Below are 22476 nucleotides of genomic sequence, written 5' to 3'. Positions count from 1 at the left end.
AAAAAATGACCTTGTAGAATTTTTCCTATATCCGTCAGAGTTACTAAATCCCCGTCTGCTTGGTGTTACTGTAGAATCGTGAGCGCGCCATGCATGCTGCCTTGTTAATGCGACCACTCGTTCCCTCAGCTCTGGCACTAAGTTCCTACTTCACCTCTGTCATTCCAGGGCCTAGCACACATTGGTGCCCATAGTGTTTAACCAGGTTTGGTCCAGTTGGATTTCTTAGGACAACAGCAGCTAATAACTTATCTGGAGTGGGAGACGGTTGGTAAGAACAGTGTAAGAATTCAGGAGTAAAAATGCTTGGGGTTAAGTGCCAAGCTTTACCTCTTATAAGTTGTATGCCCTTGGGCAACTCACTATATCTTTAAACCTGAGATTCCTCATCTGAAAAAATGGAGCAAGCTATGGAAGGTAAGGCCATCTGCTACCTCTCCCAAAACTGGGGTCCCATCTCTGGGCAATGTCTTAGGAAGAATTTCTCTTCTTGCAAAGAGAACTGTAGCTGTGACCAAAACATGGCCTTGATATCTTGACGGAATAGAGAGAAGCTTGAGACAACTTTTTGCGCTGCTTGGAGCCGGACATTTGTCTTGTGGTTAAGTCTTCTTTTGTTTTAGAAAATCTATCCCAATATGCAAGTGAAAAATAAGTGTAGACCCATTGTTTTCCCAGAAACCATGAGGTCACCAATAGTTGGAAGACCCATAGTTAGCCTCAAAGTCAGTTTATGTTTGGTGTGTAAGTTCTTATATAATGAATGTAGCTTCTTCTGGTAGACTTTGTGGCAGTTTTTTCATGGAAAGGAAAAAGATAAATATTTCTTTTTAGGAGTGAGTGTGGAGATCCAAGCTGAATTATTGCTTGTCCTAGATGATCTTAGGGTTGGGAGTGAGGTGATGGGAGTTGTTTATTAACATCAGTGACAAAAAAAATGAGAATGAAATGGGGGCTGAGTGGAAGGGATGGCTTTCATGGAAGCCCGTCACCATGGAGAAAGGCAGTGCTGCCCCTCCTCCCAGGTGATAAGACAGAGTATGACCCACAGTAGGGGCAGGGTCACTGCCCCCTCCTCAGTGCAAAACCAGCCCCCAGTGGCTTCCCCGGCAGCTTCCTGAGCGAGAAGACCCAGCTGCCTGGTCACTGCTGTTCCTAGAAGTCCCACTGTTGGCAGAGGAAACAGAAAATGCGGTAGCTGTTACGCAGTGGCCTGGAGGACAGGTGGGCTGGTGGGAATCTTTAGGAACTGTAAAAGTAGTGGGAAAGAAAGGGAAACATTTCTGGGAAAAGAGTGGGGACAAGAACTTGAATTATTAGATGTTTGAGGTCTTGTAACTTGGACTTTAAAATTATGGTGGCCTCATACACTGTCCACTGCTCCAAGTTTATCAAACCCATGGCACACTATCTAAATAGATAGATATTTATGTATCTGAAATAGATTTTTATTGAATTAAAGCTGAAAATAATTGGGGGTGGGAGATAGAATAGCATAGTGATTTTTAAAGAGAATGGATTCCAGAAACCAGCAGATTCCTGTCTTGGCTTTTTTTGTTGTGGGACCACAAGCAATTTATTTACCCTCTTAAAGACTGTTCTTTTCATCTATAAAATGTAGGTGTGTGGCAAACTGTATTTTCCAAAAGCCACCCAAAGATGGCTGCACCAATATACAGTCCACCCCACAGGCTGTTCTCATGAAGTAACATTGATGTTTCCTCATCAAGAAATGGGATGTCTATTCCCTTGCCTCGAATCTGGGCTGAACTTTGAAATTGCCTCAAATAAATAATAATAATGTGGCAGAGTGATGTGACTTCCAACTAAGCCCTAATAGGTAATAGGCTACTACCTGGCATGCTGGCATGCTCACATTCTTTCTCTCTCTCTCTCTCTCTCTCTCTCTCTCTCTCTCTCTCTCTCTCTCTCTCTCTCTCTCTCTCTCTCTCCCTCTCTCCCTTGGGACACTTGCTTTTGCAACCCAGTCACCATGGTGTGAGGAAGCCCAGGCCACATGTGGGTGTTCCAAGCAGCATCCCCACCTAGGCCCCCAGCTAGCAGCCAGCATTAACTGCTGGGCATGTGAGTGAAGGAGCCTGCAGACGATTCCACGGCTGGGTCTTCAAGCCCTGCAGCTGAGAACCCAGACCTTGTGGGGCAGACGTAAATCAGACTCACCGTGCTCTGTCTGAAATCCTCACCCACAAAGACCTTAAGAGATAATGAATGATTACTGTTGCTGTAAGCCCCTAAATTTTATGGTAATTTGTTATGCAGCAGTAGATGACTGAAATAAGTGGTAATTGTATGTAATCCGTGGTGGTGTTGGGAGGAGTGAAAGAAATAGTACAATGCTTAGCGGCAGTGAGCACTCACTAATGTTAGCTATTTTAGTACAACAAAAAAGGCAGCCCCTAAGTTTTTTAACTTTGAGGTGACTGAGAGCCCTCAACAGACACCATTTTCTTGCCCTCTTAATCGACAGCCAGGGAAAAAGAAATTGAAATGTATAAAGAACCTAGTTTAGAAGTTCTGTGGGGTTTGACTTGAATCAAATCACGTGTAGACTTTTGTTTTTATTCCTCTTGAAGAGGTCCTTTTAAAACTCATGAAGCCAGAACCTCAGAATGGGGAGTGAGTCGATTTGTCAGGGCCACTGTCCTATCCGGGGCTGTCACAATCATTAGCCCACCATCCTATGGCAAGCGCCAGTGTCTAAGAGAAGCTAGCTTCTGTATGTAGTTATAAAGATTCCTCCAGTTACTCTCCAAAGGACCTATCACCTACTGGTCTAATACTGGGAACTTGGGGATACGCCAAGTGTCTCTTGTATCACTAAGGTAATTGCAACTCTATCATCCTGAGATTTTGCTGTTTCCATCCATGATTTTGATGAAGATAGATGTGGGCCACTGAATATTTCCCCAGCATTTCCAGTGACCAATGATATCAACTGGAAAAGGAAAGGCCTGTTTATATTCCTAGCCTTTTGTTCCCCTAGGGAAAAAAAAGGTTATAAAGTATAAGTTCAGTAATGGAATAAAGACAGTGAAAATCAACTGGGAAAATATATCTATTTTTCCTTCAGTTTCTGAATATGTGTTGTGTAGAATTTGGGTTTCACTCAGATTACAAGCAATTATTTTATAAGCAATAATTTAAAAAGAGAGTCAGGACTTTAATAGTGGTATCTGTGGCATAGTAGCTGAGGAAATGGCTTCTAGGCTAAATGTCATTTTAACAGACCTTAAATCACCCCCTAGCCCTGCTGATGTAAATTTGAATATCATTTATTGAGTGCTTTTTCTTGTTCTCAGCACTGTACTCATTTGCATGCATTACCTCATTATAATCCTCATTACAATCAATCTTATGAGATAGGCATAACCCCAATTTTTCCATATGGAATTGAGAGTTAGAAAGGTTAACCAGCTTCTAAGAAAAGGAGCTGTGATCCGAAGGTCATTCCCTGCCCATTACATGGTATTTCCACTGCAGTTGGCTGAGGTCCCTTCTCCACTCTGCATGTGCAAAGGCACTTCAAGACTCAGCTCAGGAGCTGCCGCCTCTTGGGTTGCTTTCTGCTCACCATCTCTCCCCCATCTGCCATACCTCCCCCAACCTGACACACACACACACACACACAAAAACACACACACACTTCTCTCCCATTCTTCTCTAAGCTACGGCAGTGCTGGCCTGGCCTGGCCAGTAAGAAATAATGTGAGCCACATAGGTCATTTAGAATTTTCGAGTAGCCCCATAAAAAGGTAAAAAAGAAATAGGTCAAATTAATTACATACTTATTTAACCCAATAGAACCAAAATATATTCACATTACCATGTAATCAACATAAAAAATATCAATGAGATGCTTGGATTTTTTTTGTACTGACTCTTCAAAATCCACTGGGCATTTTATTCTCACAGTGCATCTCAATTCAAACTAGCCACATTTGAAAGCCCCAATAATCCTTCACGAGGGCTGTTCTTTTGGACTCTGCAGTTTTATGGCACTTAGCACGCGTTTCCTTCCTGTGGAGTATAATGTAAGTTTCTTAAAGTTGGAAAGGAGGCGGACTAATCACTGTATTTCCCAGCATCCCCAGAATATCGTGCATAGTGACTGTCGGAGTAGGTGTGTGAGTCAAGAAAACAAGCCATCGTGCCTTCTTGGGTTCCGCGGAGACAAGTCTCATACCACATCAAGGCATAGGTCACCCCCACAGGGGGAAGGTCGTCTTTGCACAGCATGGTCTTCAGGAGCTGAAAGGTGCTCAGAAAGCTGAAAAACAGGTTTGAAGTCAGTTATAAAACTGACAAGGAAGAAGAAGAAAGAAAGATTGCTGTGGGGACTATGAAAACAAGACGGAATCAGAGCTCCAGTCCCCATTCTGGTTAGCATTGGACAAAAGAAAATGAGATAACCGGATGACGAGGAGAGGGTGCCCAGTGAGTCAGACCCAAACACAGCAGCGTGACTGACAAAGTGTAAAAGGATCCTTTCAGTGCACCAGTGGGGCTCACACACGTGAAACACATTTGAGCAAATATTCCTACATATAAGGTAGTGTAAAAAATAACTGCTTTTGGCTACTCAGATTATAGCTGATTACCTCAAGGCCAAACAGGTAGAATCCATTTGAAAAACAGTTATTAATTAATATCCTAAGAAATTACCAGGTTAATTTTTCCGTTTTTTTCTTTTTGGAGGGATAGCTGTTACAATATGAAAATATAGCTTCACAGTATACTCACTATATTGTTCATGAATCTGTACTGAATATTTCCTGCGTGACTATGACAGTGGCATGTCATTGATGTAGGGCTCTACAGTTCACTTTTTGTATGATTAAAATCTCCAGAATATTTTGTCTCATGCCCATAGACTTTCTGTCGAGAATTTCTTGAGTGATAAAATAAGAGTCCTAAGCTGTTTTGGAAACCATGTTAATTTGTACAGTTTCCAAGTCATGAAAACTCACCCTTCTTTAAAACTATAGCTCCCTTTTAAAGTACATACCAGTGTTGTGGGGCCTACAGGTCAACTGAATGCAGAAAATCCTCATGCCAAGATGATAAGGTTTGAAAAGGCATTTTGCTGATGACCTGTAGTTTCCAGCAAAAATGTGTAGGACTAAGATCCTGACCAGCTGAAAGGTCACTGATAAAGTGGGATGAGACCCAGATGTCTGCAGTTATTTTAAGGTTGAGAAACATTTTCCCTGGAGTATCGTTCTTCATAGCTATTATCCCAGAGGAGGTCTGAAACAGGTAAGAAAGCCTCTGGGCGCTGCTGGCAGCTGCCAAGTGTCTCGTTCTGCTCAGAAATTCAGCAGCTGCATTTCATGGTTGTTAACAGACAAATAGGATATAATGCAATGCTAATTTATACTCAGGTTCTTTTAGGCATCCAGGGTTGAAGCAAAGGTTTGTTCCCTGGTGTGGTCCTTAAGAGCAGTGCCTGGGAGGGTCTCCAAGTGCCCTCTACATCCAGTGAAGTTCCCACAGAACTGAGCTTCCTGCAGCCTGCCAGTTTTAAAGCGTATCCCACCCCCTGTATCATTATTTGGGCCGTTAGACTTGCGGTCAGTATCAGTCCAAGATGTTATGGTTGTAGTTTAGCAAGGATCTATAGAGCGATTTTCTGAAAGTGTTTGTATGTATGTAACAGGAAGAAAAATAGGTTATCTAAAAAAAATTGAATAACATTCTGACTTCTACACCAATGGTTGTTTAGTCACAAAAGGGTGGGAGAGGAAGTAGCCTAGAAGATTGTGGGAGAATAAGAAAGGGCTTTGGAACCATGGTTTGTGACCCTATCAAACAGCTCATCTGTATAATAAGTCACTCAGACTGCCACCTTGACTCTCCTGAAATGAAATTCATATAGTCATTTCTAAAAATCCAATATACTTCCCTAATATAGTAAAAAGGAGAAATAAAAATAAGTAACTTATTAAATACAAAGAAATATGTGTTCAGTGTGCAAATGCTTGGCCAGGAGGACACAGGCGGATGCCTAATGACAAAGTCAGGTGCTCACTGTCATCACAGCGTCCAGAAAGGGCAGCGGGGACAGTTGCGCTCTGGATCTTTGCATGTGGCCTTGAGCAGCATTGCCGTCTCTGATGTGGTATCCTAAATACTCCTGGGGAACTGCTAAGCCAAATCAACCTTCCCACAAAAGCCCCAAGTATCTTGTTCTTATCTATAACATGGAATCGGATTCTAGGTTCAGAAAATCATAAACAGTATTTACTATGACATGCATGAATGTCCGGGAGACATCTGAAAGTAGCTTGAGATGCCAGACAATTCCTTGTATGAGGCTAGTTAGCATCTCTGCCTCCCTCCCAAATGTCAGCGTTACCCCCTAAACATTGCAACACCCAAAAATGTTGCCACAAATCTCCCTGCAGACAAAGACCTAAGAAGAAAGGAGGCCTATAAACGTGACTGGTGTCAACATTCTAAGGAGAATGACAAGCATGGAGCAATTCTGCGAGCCCTTGCATTCCATTTTAAAGTGTTTCCTACTTTATTCCTTGCTGGAATCTCCTGTTCTTTGGCCCAAACTTCCAGCAAAGCTGGAGAATCAGGCGTGGAGGTGATTGACCATGAGCCCTGCCCTCACTCATGCTATGGACTTAGGTAAAGACCCCGCCACCACAAGGCCCAGAAAAGCAGCGCCCCGCGCAGCTGCCAGCCATGCTGGGCTTGCTGCCATCCCCGGGCTGGGACGCAGAATGCAGCCGTTTGCAGTTTGCAGAGGCGGCGCCCTCCTCTGCTTGGGGACTGCCTGGTAACCGCTCCTGCAGGCCGCCGGCTTCCACTCCCACGTGCAGTGTGTGCGTCTGATGAGCTCTACCTCTGGCACGTTTCCTTAACGGAAAGGGAGCCTTGAAAAGAGTCTGAGCATCTTCAGCTTCTATAAGAAGAGGCAGGCTCTGATTCCTCCAAAGAAAGGGAAAGGGCTCAGAGGCCAAGAAGCCTGAGAAGGCCAAATGCCCATCCTGTCTGGCCAGAGAGTTCTGCAGGAGAGAAGCAGGACAGGGCTTGGGGGCAGAGAGCCATCGCTCCGAGGAGGCCTGGACAGGGCAGGCTTGATGCTGCGGGTGAGATCCGACCAAGGCTTGAGCAATGAGGAGATTGACAGGCGTGTGTGTGTAGGGACGGACGGAGGCATTCTAGACAGATGAAATATTGTAACAGGAATGCAGACGTGATGAGACAAATGCTGGTGGGGGGAATCCACGTCCACTGGAGCTGAGTGTCCTAAGTGAGAGCAGAGTGGAAGGACAGGAATGGCACTGAGGAGTTCTGGGGCTTTCTTAACGGTGGTTTGATATCATCAAAGTGGTATTTGATGGGGAATTCACATATTTTTTATTTACTTACAATGCTTTATCAAAAACTAATGTCCTTGTCAATGTGAATCTCAGTCTCTAGAACACACCTGTTTTCATAAATTGCTGGGAGCCTGTAGGTGTTCTGTTTGTTTATTTTGTTATTGGTGCTGGTAGTTTATTTCTGACAAAGAGGCTCTTTACTTTCGTGTTACTTTTTGCATTTGTGGTACATTGTATCCCAAGAGGAATTTCACAAGTATCTGTTAGATGGTTCTAAGAATGACCCCCACCTACAAATTTAATCAAACTAGGTATCAGAATTCATTTTCCAACACTTGTTGCACACTTATTTAATAATGCTTTTATCCACATATTTAATTTAATGTTTAACTTACTCTTTTATTTATGAAGAAATAGAATTGAAGAGAATAAGTAATTTTCGCAATGGCACCCAGTTGGGACATGATGGGACAGGCGTTCTAATTCAGGTCTGTCTAATCTAATTCCTATATCATCTAGTGGCTTCGGCCATCAGAGTGTGACCTGAAATTATGCTTTTTCTTTCGGCTGTGCTGTCTAGAAGGTCCATGATGTTTTGGTTCTAGACATTCTAAAGCCAAGAATAGTGACTCAGTTTTAAAGGACTCGAAGGGGGCAGATCTTTTTTGACACTTCATCCAAGATCACCAAGCTTTAAGTCAACAGACCTCTTGCCTGGCTGAGGATGCCCTTTGCACGTAGGACAGATAAATATGGTCTTTATGCCATTTTTGTTTGGCTGCCCTGACAGGTCTGCTTTGAAGTGACATAAATTGCCTTCCTTTGTACTTCCGTGGCTGTGCCAAGCACTTAAGTACTGCCAACCTGGTGCACCTTTGTGTGATAACGTTACAAGTGGGGGAATGCACCACACTCCTGTCTCATCTTCTGAACCCGGGGCTCCCATTCCTAGAGAGTGGGAAGACAAACCAACATCCACGGGCTAGACAGTGGTGGAAAAGCGTGGATGATGGAAGTGCAGTGATAACCTAACAACCTATTCTGTCCCCACCCATCCCCCACCCCACCAAAGCTTGTGCAGAAACGTTAAGGTGTGGCCATCCAGTGGGACTGGCAACATTTGGTTCCCATTTCTGTTTTCTTTCTTTCTTCACCCTTTGAGAGAGATCTACAAGCATTAAAATGTTGAGCAGAACAGAACAAAGAAAAGACAAGCAGGCAATGGGAGGAAAAGGGAAAACGAAGCAATCTGTGGTTCCAAGCTCGGCCAGACTTCCACCCTGCCATGCCGTCCTTAGCGACTGGGCCTGTCGTAATGTCACAAGCACTCACCACCCATAAGAAGTCCTCACCCCCTACACCCCTCAATCCGCAGATCACTTTGTCTCATATTTCACTACTAGAAAAAGAGAGGTCATCAGTTTGAAAATCACTCGTCTCCTCTCACCCTGCAAACCTCCTTCTGTTTAGAAAAGTGGACCTCCTCCTCCTCAAAGCTAAGTGTCCTGTGCTAACACCAATCCTGCCTGTCTTCTCTGTAACTCGCTCCATTAATCACCTTTATTTTTGGTACATCTCTCAGCCCACAAACATGTCTAAGGGCACCACATCTTAAAGACAAACCCACAGGCCGGCTGTCCCGCCTCTGTCCGCACACTGTCAGGTGCCTCTTGTTCCCTCTGCACAGACCTGGTGAGAGGGTAAAGCTTTGTGTCCTCTCTGGGCTTCCACTCTCAGTGCGATACGGTGTCTTCCCTAAAACTGCTTCCCCCTGACCAACAATGTGTTAGACATCTGAAGTTTTATTGTTGTTTGTTTTTTCCACATAACATCCTTGATCAGAGGCCCCTTGGGGGTCACAGTCAGAGGGGAAATACACAGACGCCAGTCTGGACCAACTGGAATTTCTTCCTTTGGAGTTGGTCACCTGAGCAGACGCACAGGCAATAAGATGTGAGTGTTGAGCCATCGATTGGCATCACCGTGAAGAAAAAGCCCACTGTTTCTTTGGCTCACACTCCCAGGGCTCCTGCATTTCCTGCCCTTCTTGAGCCTGGCGGTGCAGCTCTTCAGGAGACCCCATGGGCTGGACTGCGTCCTGATAGCTCCCCTTGTCTTTCTTACATTGGTGAGGGGCAACGGGGAATGGCCGCTCATGGGCACAGGGTTTCTTTCTCTCATGAAGCATCTTTCCTCACCCACCTCCTAAGGTCATTGGAATACAGACAATAAATTCCTAGCATCGAAACTCTCTCAAAGTCTAGCATTACAGAGCAAAGTCATTAGCGTGGATCTATTAGAATCCAGTTTCCCTGAGTCGCCTCACACAGACATTCCTTGCAATAAGGTAGATTCAGAGGCGGAATGGTGACGGTTGTAAAAACAAAAGGAGTGTGATGGGAAGCTCATTGATCGTTTAGAAGATGAACGAATCCGGTTGGCTTAGGCTCAAGCCCAGGAAGCCTGAAGATGAGCACACATCAAGTCAGGTGGTCTTAGATCCATGATCTGGAACCCAGATTTAAACTCCAGCTCCATGCTTACTCTGCCCTAGGCTCCTTAATGTCTCTAAGTCTCAGCTTCTTTCACTGGAAAATGCAGATGACAAGGTCTGCACTGTGTTCCCCGAGGATGGCACAGAAAGCAAGGAAGGACGCACCGGCCCCTCCCAAAGCCACAGCCCAAGCTGAAAGCTGTCCACAGCCACAGAAGGCCCGCATAGCATGCATCTCCCGGCAGCCCGAGTCGCTGTAGCTTCCAAAGGAAGCCCAAACCCCCTCAGAAGTGCCCCAGGAGAAACAGTCTCGACCACTGCGCCACCATCAGTTTCCCTGTCCTCCTTGTCAGCCCTGAGGAAGACAGAAGACAGCCCACTCATGTTTAGTGTGGGTGTCACGATCAATGAGCAGCAGGTCAAACTGGCTGTGAAGAGCTCCATGACATGGACTGGGCCAAGGTCAACAGCCTTATCAGGCCTGATGGAGAGAAGGCGGCGTGGCGTGTGTCCGACTGGCTCCTGCCTGGGACACTTTGGATGTTGCCAACAAAATTGGGATCGTCTAAGCAGAGTCCATATTGCTAATTCTAAATGTAAAATTTTTCATCACAAAATAATAATAATAATAATAATAATAATAAATGTGTCTATGGGTAAAGTTCTTGTGAAGATGAAATGAACTATAAGAAATTTTAAGTGATTAGCAGAGTGTCTGTTGACCAGGGCATGCTCAATAAATATAAATTGCTGTGACTATTATTCTTTCCTAACAGTTATAACTCACTGGCTTGCCATGAGTCAGTCCATGAGTGCAGAGCCTTAAGGAAATCACATTTTAAGTGCTTTTTAAAATTACTTTAAAATCATCATCATAAGGAAAAAAATTGTTTTGAATCCTTTTAGAGGAAAAGAAAGATCTGAGTATTTAGCTATTGAGTGGCAATAGCTGAGCTTCCTAAGAGAACATAGCAACTTGGTTACTAGGGAAATTCTTTTTTCTTTCCTAAGGACGACAATCATGTGTTAACATATCATTTGAGATTTGTGTCATGTTGAGGGATCCTTATTGTTCCAGGAAATAAAGTAAGGGGGTCAGTCTCTCCTTATACAAAATAAGACAAGAAAGAGTATTGAACTCACAGATTACAATGGCAGTTAACACTTCATTGAAAACTACAGAATTACCCAGGTAAGTGCTATGTGGGTCTCCGCCATGAAATACACTGAAAATGGAGTTGCCACACCCCAAACCTATAACAGTTTCCCAAAAGCAGTAAGGAGAATGATAATTGCCTAGAGATGTATAATACTGGGGCTTTAGTTCAGTGTTTACAGGTCCTGCATCTGGTGTTTCTTCTTTATTAGTGTTTTTATAGCATGGTGTTAAACAAGTTACTTGGATATAAAAAACCAGTCCTCACTTCCCTGTTCTACTGCTTGGCACCTGTGCGAACTTGGCTATATAACCTAATCTTTCTATCATCTGTAAAATGTGGCAAATAAAAACACCTGCCATACTGACCTCAAAGAACTATGGGAAACAGCAAAAGAAACCCACAGGCAGGCTCTCCCACCTCTGTCTAACACACTTTGTGAGTTAGAAAGCAGGATACAAATGTTTGTTGTGATTATGCAAGATTTAGGGTTAGTTAGTGGTTAAGCACTTTACATTTTATTTCAAGGGTACATATTTTTACAGCAAAAGCAAATTGACTTCACTGTAAACTTACGAGTAGTGAACTATGGGATGCAGCATTAGACACCACCTGGTGGCAGTTAGGAGTAATGCAAGTGCTTTGCCGAGCTGCTTCCCAAATAGGTTGGGTGGAGTGGACGCTGAGAACCTCAAGGCGGGACTTAGGCTGAAATGCGCGCAGTGAGTCTTGGCATGCCTAGCATGCGTATGAATAGCTCTAGGGTCTGGTGTGCTATGAGCCGCAGCACTCAAGCAGTGGCCTCTTATTTATCCCGCGTTTCCCACTGACCAGCCCAGTAGTACTCACCAAGTTTATTAAAGGAAAAATAAAAATAAAAAGGAAAAAATAAGGAAGGAAAGGAGGAATGAAGGTAGAATGGGAAGTAAAAATCTTAAAAGAAATTATAAGCCAGCCCATTCTGTGTGCTTTTATTTTGTTAGGTTTTTTTTATTTCCTCCTCCTAGGTGCAAATTCACATTTCTTTGAAAAAATTCCCACTCTATGTTAACTGAACCAAATTAAAAGGGGATGGCTTGGGAAAGAGGAAAAGAAGCAATATATCTTTATTGGTGCTTAGTGATGGGACCAATCTGCTCCTGTGCAGAATGCTACACAGAGCCCATGGAGTAGGGCGAAGAAGGCCTCAAGGATGCGGATCTGTGGAAGACAGCTAAATTCACAGACCTTCAGTTCCTTCTGGTCTAGGATGGTGTGCACAACACCAGCCCGCAGCTGGAAGGGTAACTGCTCTGCTCTCACCCAGCTGCCACTCTCTTTTGGTACTAGTGGCCCCTCGCAAAGATGGAAATGCCTCCCCTTAAAGCCACAGCCTTTATGCCTCCAGCTTCCTCCAGTTTCTCTTTTGCGAAAGGTCAGCGCCATGCTCCCAGCACAAAGCACGCTCAGAGTACGCCGCGTCCATGATGACTTCTCACTGCATTGTGAGGAAATGTGGGAGACAGACCCCGGGCTGCATCATACAGCCTCACATACAGTCAGGAGCCCAGGCTTCAACTATGGAGGGAACGGATAGAAATCTTCCAACCAGCTAGCTGGTCAATCCCAGTCTTGCAGATAAAAATTCACTTAATTTACATACTACTGTAAAGTAGGTACTATTATCCTCACTTTGCAGCCTATAAAAATAGGGACTCCTCCTTGGTGAAGACCGGGAAGACATGCATACCTTCCAGAGTGACGTGATATAGAGACTGAAAAAAACGAGACATTCATTGGAATCCTAGTAGGATGCCCAAAGTAATGGCTCTCACAACAGAGGAACAGAAATTCATAAAGGAAGGACAGAGGTGCAAATTGAGATGGATAACTTTTTCTTTTTCTTTTCTTCTTTTTTTTTTGGCAATGAATGCTAAGTTTTGTAAGTAAATGTACTTAAAGCTTTCGATATATATTGTCAAACTGTACTTCAAAGTGTGGTAATAGCCTATAGCCCTACACAAAAGTCCCATTTCATTTCATTAGGCATTATTACATTTACACATTTAAGAGTCTTTGCTACTTTGATACACAAGGAAATAGTATTTAAATAATTCTGAATTACTTTGAACAGTTTCTTATAGGTGTCCCCGTCTGTGTATTGTCTGTCATGCCTTTTTATATTTATCAAGTTTTAATGTTTACATTATTTTATAATAGATAATTTGCTTTGAAAAGAAAACAAATATAATGAAACAAATACAGATTGTTATTAAGTATGTTCTGCATTAGTATTAATAAATAGTATAGCATTAAAATCCATGAAGTAGAGGAGAGTCTTGAAAAATTATATAGCAGTTCATATGAAAAGATAAAAGAGATGAGAGGAATGTTGATCCAAAAAAGAACACAAAATGAAAAATAATCCTAATATAGGTATTGGCATGGCTGAATTTGGTAATGGTGGTAAGATGGGAGGAATAGATGAGATTTGAAGTAGAAGAAATAATCAAAGATGTATTGGGAGAAAGGTGAGTTGAAATAGAAGACTGGATGAAACAGGTAATTCTGTTGTGCAGCCAGATTCAGGAGCCACAGTCTCACTGGTTTCTGCATTCCCTTCCAGCTGGACTCCTTGAAGTTCAATTCCAGAAATGCATTTATATTTTATCACACTTTTTTCCTTTTTGCCCACAGTCGCTTTGGAGGGAGAGTAGAAAAGAGCTTTCACAAGAATTTTTGGAATTTACTGATTTCAAAATAATGCATGGTCTCAATGGCTTCATAAATACAAATGTGTGACTTGATAAAAGATGGTCTCATGAATTGTTTTAAACAAAGATCTTTGAGACATTTTTCCTATTAAAAAATATTCTTAGAAAAAAATCTTAAACCTTTTTACTGTCATCGGGCTTTACTTTAATTTTTGTTTACAAGAAGTTTTAAAAATTCAAAGTGAGTATATTAATGTACAGAAATAGCCCCAAATCTTGTCACACTGGTTAATCTGAATGGGATTGAGGACAGATAACAGCAACCAAAAATGACAGAGAGGGAGAAACTTAAGTCTTTCAGGGGATTTTTCTGTCACACTCTGACTAGCAGCTAACTCTTCTGGGACTGGACTTTCCCTGCAGAAACAGCCCTTCTTCTGTGTGGCATCCATTTTTTGTAGAGAACTTTTTAGCCAAAGAGAGACCATCTTCTTACCAGAGTGCAAATTAATTAATATAGTTTTCATTTATGTTTTGCTTTGCTTCGTTTTGGTCAAAGAGACCTTATTTTCTTTTGAAGATTGTATTAAATCATAATCGAATTCACATTGGCTTCCCTCTCGCAGGTGAACTTTCTTGTAGGTCCCTGGGGTCTCCCCCCTGTTCGCTCTCCCACTTTACCTCTCTGTCCCACCTCCCCAAGTTAGAGGGGTCTGACAAAAAGGTTCATTGAATTGAAGAGAAGGCACCATAACTTGGGCGGTCTCCTCCTCTTTGGCGCTAAAGGCTTCCAGACACAGTGACGGCGGCCTGTTGCACCTTCCCTTTCCTTTGGAAGCCCCGGGAGGAGAGGGCTCCCTACTTTCAAATAACAAAGTAGCAAGCATGCAACAATTCTCTCCGTGTTGCGGAAGACCAGGACTGAACAATATCTTGTCCTTTCGTTCTCTTTCTCTATGTTACAACTTAGATAAATTATCTCTTGGGAATGGAATGCCATCAGCCTCTCTCTTCCATTCTTTCTTCATAGCAGTGTACCATTCTGCATTTCCAGATGGAGAAAATATTGTCACATGGCAAAGGTCCATGAAGACCCTTTGGCCCGGACAGGTCATCTAACAGTCTGCTCATACACAGTCTCTCTAGGCTCTGACATTTTAGTTTTATTATACTTTTAATAACACTTTTTGTAATGGAGTACTTTTAATAGGCCTGACGATATATTTTCTGCTTTGGATGAGTTTGTTCCTAAGAGACGTGTGCATCACGGGGAATCGTACGACCCGTCCACCTGCACACGAGGCCCGCACATTCAGGCCACTCTGCACTCGCCCTAAAGGGGAACAGGGAAACCTCGCTTTTGCTGAGAGTCACACTCCATCCTCGGCTACAGCACACTTCACTACGCCTGGATCCTGAGTGCATAGTTCACAGACGAGGTGCAGATTTTGTCTCTATTTGTCCAGAACTCCCAGTTCCTTCACTCTTCCCTCTTTCGAAGCCCTTCTCTGTTACTGTAAATGCCTGATCCTTGTCTCTACCTTCTCCAGACTTTAAGCCAGAAGCTTAATTTCATGGAAGTGTACGTGTTTTCAGGGGTAGAAAGGTCACAGGAGAAGCACCAGTGTCTTGAGCACATTCCCCCAAAGTGGCACATTTTCAATAATTTCTCAAATTAAATGTGAACATGACTGTCGTTAAGACTTAGAAGTAAAGCTCTTGAAGAAGTGAAATACCGATTTCGAACACGGTGACGAGACTGTGTGTTGTATAAAGAATGTGGTTTAAATTTCGGCCCACCCATCACTTTGCACCCCATCATTCTGCCAGCTGCCAGGCTCCGTGCAGAGGCATTTAAACCAGGCATGCAAGCTCTGCTCTCAGCATCTTATCTGCCTGGACTAACGGCATCCTTTGCCTCCCTGCTTTATGTCATCTTTTCTGAATCTGACCTTTCCACCCAGTTGACTTCTGGTGTATGTATATCCTTCCACCGCTCTAGCCAAAGTCCCAGAGCTGTTCCTCTCATCCCCTCTACTTATAAAACACTGCCGTTCCTCTCAAGAGGGCCTCCGTGAGCAGAATGTAGGGGGAGAGGTGAGGGATGCCAAGGGAAGGCCACTCGGGCAGAAAGGACTCAAATGGAGATGCTGAGCATTATCATCTATTGAGGCGTTACCTACAACCACAGAGATACCAACAGGATTAAAAGACAAAGACATTTGATACAGAACTGTACATTTTTGTCCCATGATTGGAACCGACTTCCGTAGTGCATCATGAATTGATATTTTTTCAAGATTTATAGTTGTAATGACTAGCATCCTTATGTTTTATAATATGTATTAAGAACATTATTGTTCATTGTAAACAATATAGACGACGATTATTGTAACTCAATTTTGGTAGCTCATCATTTTTTAATACACTGAAGGAGAAGCGGCCGAGACTTCTCCTGGCCTCCGAGAGGCCCCATAATCCTGTGATGATATATGATAATTGCTGGGTTGAACAATCTACTATCATTCAGAGTTTGAAGTTAACACAGACTGGCGTGGCCCAAGAAGACTTTCTGGAAGGGCTGACCTCCATCTTTCCCTCTTCTAGTATTATTCCTTAGCAGACCTGTTGACCTCTTTGGCAGCTTACACAAAAAGATTGTAATATTCCTTATCGGTGACATCTTGCCTAAGTCTCAAGGAAGCTGGCACTTCCTGCTTCATTTATTTATTTTCTAGGCTCAGTCATCATGCCTGTGTTCTGCCAGATGGACTGTCAGCGCAGGATAAGGAAAACCCTCCGGGTGTAATAATCTTTCTCCCGTCTCTGTCCTACGCCTCCGCCGTGGGAATCAGGCCTAAGGGAACTCTGGGAATTCCCACAATGAACTTGGCTTTTAGACTCCCTCTTCTTCTTTCCTTTCCATACCTAGCAAAAAGATGACCCAACTAGTCCAGCTGGATACCTTTAGGAAAGAAAGCTGGGAGATGGAAGACACTGGGTGCATTTGACCTGCGTGTTTACATTGCATGAGAGGGAAGCTCTAAGCATTTAAAAGGTTTTCCAAAATTAGAAACTAAATGTTACTAAAAAAAAAGCATCATATTCAGTGATTCTGAATTAGTGTTAATATTTTGTCTCCTTGACTCTCAGTCTTTTGTTTGTTAGTTAAGAAATAATATAGATATAAGTCAGCCTCCTGTAAACCCCATCTCCTTAGTTATTCCCTCTCCATGCCCCCCACATCTCTTCCCATGTGTTTGAAGTACTGTCTTTCTCTTCTAGTCCGTTCTCAAAAAGATTTGCACCTAATTTTAAATATGTCTGCATATAGAAGCATGCGTACATATATTTTTGTACACATATAATGTGCCTGTGCTATTAAATGCTGGGCATATATAAAAGAAAAGCATAAAAATCCATGGAGGACTGTTTTCTTTGTATATGGCTAATATACATAAATAGCATCATACAGTCTCCATCTTTCTTTTCTTCTTCAGCATGTCTTTTGCTGTCTATTTGTGCTGATGTTTATGGATTCAAAGATCCTTTTAACTGCCACTAATTATCGAATTGCATGGATATACTACATTTCATTTATCCATTCCCTTATTGATAGCCATTTAGTTTCTCCACTTATTTACTATTATTAACAGTGCTTTCATGAACGTCCTTGATGTTTCTCCTTTTTGTTCACATGTGTGCTTTTCTAGAGTGTAACCTGAGACATAGAATTAGTGGATTGTAGCTTATGTGTATTTTCAACTTTACTAGATGCTGCCATAGTTTCCAAAGAGTCCAAAGCGGTGTATTTTGTCTCCAAATCCTGAACAATAATGACATTTTCAGACTCCAAAATTTTGCTGCTATGACAGGGTCAAATCATATCACAGTGTTCTTTTGTTTTTTAATATTGATGTTGAGTCTTATTTCATGAATGTATTGGACATGTGGATTATCTCTTGTGAGTTGCTTGTTCACATCCTTTGTTTTTTTCTATCATTTGTCTTTTAAGATTATTTTGTAGGAGTTCCATATACCACTTAAATATTAATCCTTTGCTAGTTATTATTACTGACAAGACTTTTCCCAGTCAATTGCTTCTCTTTTACTTTTGTGTCTTTGATGATATAGGCATTTTAGTTTTAATGTAGTCAAATTTACCACATTTTTTTATCCTTTCGGCTTCTGCTTTTTGCTTTAAGAAATGTATAACTGCTGTATTTCCTATTGAAAAATTGCCTTAATTATTCATGTACTTTGACTTGTTTATATGAATTTTGAATTCAGGTTATCAAGTTTGCTGAAAAACTCTTTTTGTAAATTATTGGAACATTAAATTTATAGCTTAATTTGTGGAGACATTTTATAAAAGTGTGTCCTTTCATCCTTGAAAGTTTTATTTATTTATTCAAGTTTTCTTATTATGCCCTTCAAGAGTTTTATAATTTTCTATAAAAATCTGCTTTGAAAAATTAATTTCTTGACACTGTATAACTTTTGTTGCTCTTGCAAATGACTTGGTATAAAAATTGGTATAAAGAAATACTATTGAATTCTTTCATATTTGCTTTGCTTTTTATTTTAATTGATATAAAGAAATACTATTGAATTCTTTCATATTTGCTTTTTATTTTACTGAAAAAATTCTGCTGAATTATTTTATTCATTCAAATAGTTTGTCCATCCCTCACCTTGGATTTGAAAAGATTATCCTATCATTTGCAAATGACAAATTTGTCTCTTCCTTTCAGAAGTGGACAGTGTGGTTAATTTACAAATTTCCAAACAGCAACAGGTTGAGTCATCTTTAGTCTAGCTGACATATTTTCTATCCTTATCCTGGGTATTTCTTTTGGTATTGCATTACCCAGGCCTTCTAGGATAGTGTCAAATAGTTGTGATCTCCTGACATTAATGGAAATATTTTTAAAGTTTTGTCATTGGCTATATTTGCTGGGAGATCTTTAAAAATATCCTTCTTTTGTTAGGCTAAGGAATTTCCTTATTTTCCCCTAATTTACAAAGCAATTTTCTTTTTATAGGATGCTTTTTCTGTAGCCATTGAAGTTATCATTTAAGAAAACATTAATGTGATGAATGACATTGATAGCACATAGATTTCTGCTACTGATTCACTATTTTATTCCTGGAATATGTACTACTTTAACATTATTAACAAACTGTACATTCAGTCTCCTATATTTATTTACAATGTTTGCATCTGTTTACCTATTTTGTGTGTGTGTATATATATATAAATATATATATGTATGGCCAAACTGTCCACCTAAACATTTCTATTTCATTTTGCCTTTGGTTTATAACGTATCTGAGAAAGTAAATAAACCTTCTCTGAACTCTAGTCTAAATTAGATCCCTTTGTTAGCCCTCTGATCATTCCCTGTATTACAATTACACAGTAGTTATCGGTGAAGTTGTTTATTGACTATGCTATAAGCTCCATAAGGGCAGGAGATTTTATCTGTTTAAGTCACTGCTGTGATCTTAGAGTCTAATCTGTAATTATACTAATCACTTAAAAATTATTTGTGGAATGAATGAATGAATGAATGAATGATTAAATGAATAGCAGTTTGAAATCTGATGAGGCTCCAAAGTAAAACTTGCCTAATGTGGGTATAACAACTCATGTTCAATGTTTAATAGGCTGCTTTTACTAAAATATCTTCACCTGCTGGAACTGACATGCCACCGTATCTCTTTAAAGTCTTTGACTGGATAAATCCCATGTGATTCCCCTTCCTCTTCATTCAGCACACTGACACATCATAAAAAATTAGGGGAGTTTTTTAAAATTAGAAATTAAATGTTGCTAAAATAACACACAACCTAGTAGGGATTTTCCTCAGTTTTCATCCATGGGAAGTTGTATATTCACAGGCTTCAACATGTCCTACAAACCAAAACAAAATTAAGCTAGGACTGTTACCTGAGAGTTGTCAAACACTGACTTTTCAAGACCAAAAATAAGGTGTGCCAAAGGCCAGCTCTGGGTGGGGACCTCCAGATTCTTAGGGAGCAATAGTCAAATGGAGAGAGGAAGTCAGACTTTCACATCCCACCTCCTTGGAAGGTCCCAGGAATTCTGAAAACAGGAGTCAGAGTTTCTGTGTTCCTGATTCCCTTTTAACACAATTGTTGAAGTTTAGGCTAATTCCAAACAGTGTTTAACAGTTAACTAAGGATATTCTTATTACCTGCCACCAATTATATCTTGAGAAGGTTCTAGGGAATTGTCAAAGCATTTTTTTCCTGATATCTTAACAGTATACATATCGTAATAAGAAAAGGAATAACCACCTTTTGCTTGTAGTAAAATTTTAAAATAATTTTGACAAAATTAATATACAAAAATCTGTTGCATTTCTATATACAGATAATGAATTGGCAGAAAGAGAAAGTAAGGAAACAGTCCTATTTACAATTGTATCAAAAAGAATAAAATACTTAGGAATAAATCTAACCAAGGAGGTGAAGGACTTGCACTCTGAAAACTATGAAACAGTGATTAAAGAACTTGAACTTGACACAAATAAATGGAAAGATATTCTCTGCTTATGGTTAGAAATAATTAATATTATTAAATGTCCATATTACCCAAAGCAATCTACAGATCCAGTGCAATCACTATGAAAATACAAGTGGCATCTTTCACACAGAGCTAATGTGAATAATCCTAAAATTTGTTTGGAACCAAAAAAGACCCCAAATAGCTAAAGCCGTTTTGAGAAAGAAGAACAAAGCTGGGTTTATCATGCTGCCTAATTTCCAACTATACTACAAAGCCATAGTACTTCAAAATAGTATGGTACTGGCACAAAAATAGATGCAGAGGTCAATGGAACAGATTAGAGAGCCCAGAAATAAACCCACACTTATATGGTTAATTAATCTATGACAGAGGAAGCAAGAATATGCAGTGCTGAAAAGACATTCTCTTCAGTCATTTTGAACACCTGACTTCCAGGACTATAAGATAATAAATTTGTGTTGTTTTAAGCCAAATAAAAATACAGCTTCTTCAATAAATGACATTGGGAAAACTGGACAGCTACATGCAAAAGACTGAAACTAGATCACTATTTTCCTCCATATGCAAAAAATAAACTCAAAATGGATTAAAGACCTAAATATAAGACCTGAAACCATAAAACTCCTAGAAGAAAACATAGGCAGTAAACTCTTGAGCATCAGCATTAGTAGTTTTTTCTGGACATGTCTCCTAATGAAAGGGAAACAAAAGTAAAAATAAACAAGTGGAACTACATCAAACTAAAAACTGCTACAGAGTAAAGGGAAACTATCAACAAAATGAAAATGCAACCTACTGAATGGGAGAATATATTTGCAAGTGATATATCTGATTAAGGGCTAATATCCAAAATATATTTTAAAAAGTCATACAGTTCAACACCAAAAAGCAAATAATTTGACTAAAAAATGGGCAGAGGACCTGAAGAGACATTTTTCCAAAGAAGACATACAGATGGCCAACAGACGCATGAAAAGATGCTCCACGTCACCAATCATCAGGGAAATGGAAATAAAAAATCACCTCACACCAGTGAGAGTGGCTAGCATCAACAAGATGAGAAATAACAAGTATTGGTGAAGACGTGAAGGAAAGTGGCCCCTTACGCAGTGTTGGTGGGAATTTGAACTGGTGCAGCCATTGTGAGAAGCAGCATGGAGTTTTCTCAGAAAAATAAAAATAGAAATACATTGTATGACCCAGTAATTCCACTTCCTGGAATTCACCTGAAGAAAATAAAATCACTAGTTTGAAAAAAATACATGCACTGCTGTTATTATCACAGTATTATTACAACAGCCAAAATATGGAAGCAACTTAAGTGTCCATTGACAGATGAATGGATAAAAGAGATGTGGTACATGTATACAATGGAATATTACTCAGCAATAAGAAGAGTGAAATCCTACCATTTGTAACAACATGGATGGACCTAGAGGATATTATGCTCAGTGAAATAAGTCAGAGAAAGACAAGTACCATATGATTTCACTTATATGTGGAATCTTAAAAACAAGACAATGAACAAACAAAACAGAAATAGACTCTTAAACACAGAGAACAAACAGTGATTGCCAGGGGGATGGGTGAGATAGGTGAAGGGGAAAAAGAAATTAGACTGTTTTAAAAAATTAATTTTACTTTACTATATTTATAGCCAAAAATAATTAGAGGCCATTGCAAATTTGTACCAATTATTAGGCTACCAAGTGGTTAAATTAAGTTAAATGCACTGCTAAAATAGTATATTTAGGGTTGGCCAAATTTACAATTTTACAACTTACAATTAAATCTGAATAAGTTACAATACAAAGGATTTTTATAATGAACAAATTTAGTTTTATTCATAGACAAAAATATAATTTCTTCATTAAAAAATTCATCCTTTGAACTACAACTTATTTAGTGTTGAAAACTGTCCCAGGCACTGGGCACAATGGGAATATGTTTCTTGCTATCATGGAACTTAGAGACTAGAAGGGGAAAGGGTAGTTTAGTACTGTGTCAACTAAGCTAAGCAGACACATTTTCCAGATCCCTTTTTGTGTGTGGTTGTGGCTTAGTGTTGGCAACAAGAAACACCCTCTTGCGATTTGGGAGGGGGGAAGACGGCGGCTCGGAAGGGTGGTGTAAGGCTCCGCCCTGTGCACCCAGCCGCCTTGTCGCTGATCTTCGGCTCATCCTGTTGGCTGAATGCAGCGGGCCTGCAGGCCTGCCTGAT

The 22476-nt window shown here is 40.8% G+C and overlaps 1 long non-coding RNA gene and 1 pseudogene across 1 annotated transcript in view; both read left to right on the top strand.

The window, feature by feature from the left end:
• Positions 1-22476, top strand: part of LOC108401665 (uncharacterized) — an 80747-nt gene that overhangs the window by 13525 nt on the left and 44746 nt on the right. The gene's annotated exons all lie outside the window — the stretch shown is intronic.
• On the top strand, positions 6928-19064 carry LOC140850503 (large ribosomal subunit protein uL23 pseudogene; annotated as a pseudogene).

This window comes from Manis javanica, chromosome 7, assembly GCF_040802235.1.
Source record: "Manis javanica isolate MJ-LG chromosome 7, MJ_LKY, whole genome shotgun sequence".
Classification (NCBI taxonomy): Eukaryota; Metazoa; Chordata; class Mammalia; order Pholidota; family Manidae; genus Manis; species Manis javanica.
The sequence above is the reverse complement of the archived record's forward strand: the minus strand, read 5'-3'. Positions and strand labels throughout refer to the sequence as shown.